Source organism: Rhea americana, unplaced genomic scaffold, assembly GCF_003343005.1.
Source record: "Rhea americana isolate MKP2758 unplaced genomic scaffold, rheAme1 scaffold_3, whole genome shotgun sequence".
Taxonomy (NCBI): Eukaryota; Metazoa; Chordata; class Aves; order Rheiformes; family Rheidae; genus Rhea; species Rhea americana.
Window position 1 is genome coordinate 336704 of NW_028186423.1, and position 3044 is coordinate 339747.

Consider the following 3044-nt stretch of genomic DNA (forward strand, 5'->3'; position numbering starts at 1 on the left):
GGGATTCAAATGTCATATGGCTTTTTAGACAGAATTGTACACACTAATATAAATCAGATAGCAAAACCAGAGTGCAGGAAGCCGAGTAAGTGGAGCAAACCTGTTTGGTTATGCCTCTGTAACTGCACAGCATCCACGCCCGCTCATTGGTTCAGATTAGTCTATCCCTGCGTAATGTATCATATTGTGTATATTAATGTTTCAGCTTTACAGTTCTATTTCCATTAGGGGAAGATTGCCTATGAGCCTCTTAGTGGATAAATAGGAATTTACAGCTTTCAAAAAATCTCTTAAAGCTTGCAGGATCTGCAGAAGAAGGAATTACACATGACTATTTTTGAAGCTTTAAAAGGTCCAAAGGGCCTAATTGTGCTCTCAGATATGCCAGTGCAGCTCCTATTGAGGTCTTTGGATATCATGCATGCTTATGAGACAGCTAAAACGAATCCTCTTTTTAAATTTTAATAAAGAATCCTTCAGTTATTATAAAATTAGACTGTAAAGTCTTTGGGACCAAGGCAGCAACTTCTCAAGAACTATACAGAATAACAAAGTGAGGTGGCTGCAACCTGGAAATGTACTGACCTACAAATAGCAAATATATGTTGAAATGAGCATGCATTAGTGAAAACCACATGAAGAAGATAATACCTGCTTCTACAGACTTGTGCATGTGTGTGTGTGTGTCCATCCGACTGTCTGTCCAGAGAGTTGTAGGGGAGGGAGGGAGAGTAAGGGCACAGCCCTAAACTGCCAGAATGAAATACCCTTTTCAAATGTTTTCCTCATATGCAGCCAGATACGTTAAATCCAGTATCATAGGAGATGCTTTCTTTAGTTTCTTTTTATATCAGCCAAGGCTTGACACAACAGTCTTGAGGGCTGTGTTTAAAATGTCCATTTAGTGTTTGTTGTTGTGTATGTGTGTATATTTCAAGGTACAATTACATTCAAGGTACATTTACATTCATTCAGGTACATACAATTACAATTAACATTCAGTATTAGAAAAGGAGAAAAGGAAAATTTAGCACAGGTAAAGACAATAAACTTCAGAGTTACATTCAGACACTGGACTTCAGTATGTGATTTATTAACTATTACTTCATTTCACAAGCTAGTTTGTGCTAAAGGTGAAGAGTATGTGTTGCGTGTGAACTTCCCTAGGATTTTTCTGCTTGCTTTTAGAAGTGGGTTCTTGGTTGGGAATGAACAGGTTTAGAGCTTATGTTTTAGCAGACTAAGTAGGTGTGTTTTAGGGTAAATAACATGGGAGAGGATGCCCAAGTTATAATTATGTCTTACTTTCATCACAGCTTAATCTAACAGAAATGCCTCCAGCAACTTTTCCTTTATATCCAGCTATCACACCTGAAAAAGAAAAGTAAGAAACAGTGAAGAAAGCAGAAGCCCACACCTGCACATCTGGGTGAAGAGCAACTCCTACTCAGCAGAGGTAGTTAACACTTACCTAAAGCAGTGCATGAATCTCCATGTTTTGTCCTCCACATGGATGTCCTTGTACAATTTGTGTCAGTATTGTTTGTTGTCACTTTTCAAACTGAAGCTGTGACACTAACCCTGCCAGCCAGGGGAAAAAAGCTACACACAGAGGCAACACAAGCCAGTATTGTTTAAATCAGATGAGCTCAGTGGTGTGGAAATTACTTCTGTTGCATAAGTGTGTTTACTGGTAAGCCCAAAATGATGGGCTGGTGAGCATATATAATTAGCCCAATACCTGTGGATGTGTTTGAATGCCACTTTGATGAAAGAAATACTATGGAAAAGAGAGGCTGGAGATTTTTCTATCCGATTTTCCTTCTACCACTAAAAATCACAGCTGCTGTGTGCAGTATTTAATATCTGATGTTAGTTTCCACCTTTCAGCCACAGCTACTTTTCACTTACCATCTAATCGTCACCTAGAAGTATGCTGAAGTGTATTATAAATGGGCATACAAAGGCTTTCTCCAGCACCAAATCACAGCCATCTCCAGAGAGGAAAGAGACTGCTTACAGCAAGCCATGGTAATTTAGGCCAGGAGAAAGAGAACAGGCTTTTCCCATTCAAAAAGCACAAAGAGTTCAGATTAGCACACACCTTCTGCTGGAGCTGAGATTCAGCCACAAAACCTGTCCTTAACTCTGCTCAGACCAGGTTTTCAGCAGCATCCTGAGCAGACGCTCCACTCCCGGGAAGCACTTGTTGCCGCCAAGCCTTTCTGGGCCCCCTGTCCTTTCCTGGGGAGAGCTCTCCTTGGCCACCTGCCCCACAGMTTTGCGAAGGGAAGATGAGGTCAAGCACATCCCCCCCACACACACACTCCCGCTGGCCCTAGCTCTGTATGGGATTGCATGGGGTCCTGGAAAAGAGCAAGTGAATCCTCCAGCCTCTCCAGCAGGGATTGCCCATGAAGGGTGCTGGTTTTAAACCACAGCTAACTGGGAGGTGCAAAGCTGTGCAGACAAGACATTCAACACTACTTCTTGCAGGAAGATTTCTAAAAGAAACACGACCCCCTGAGATAGGGCACAGTTCCCAAAACTGAGCAGGGTGCTGTAAGCAGGGGCAGGCTGAGTCTGAGCGGCCGAACTGGCGCCAGGATCCCCCGCGGAGGCACCGCAGCGCTTCTGCGCAGCACCGCGCCCGGCAAACGGAGCGGGGCGCTTCCTGCGCCGGCAGCGGCTCCTCTCTGCCCCGGCGGATGGAGGGGCCGGGCCGGGCCGGCTCCCCGGCGGTACCCCGCCGCTGGGCTGCGCGCTCCCCGCCCTCCTCGGCGGGGCCCACGCGGCCGCCTCCCCCTTCTTCTTCTTCTTCCTCCTCCTCCTCCTCCTCCTCCGGGAGGCTTGCTTCCCCTGCACACCTGCCTTGCCATTTGTCGGCGGCTTTGCTAGGAGGGGAGAATTTTCCCTCGGTCCCTTGCAGCATCCCTCCCCGGCACACGCACACACACCCGCTCACACACACACACACACGCGCGCGCACGCACACACAGAGGCACCGCGCTGCGTGTGCATCGGCGGCCGCCGCCTCTCCGGCA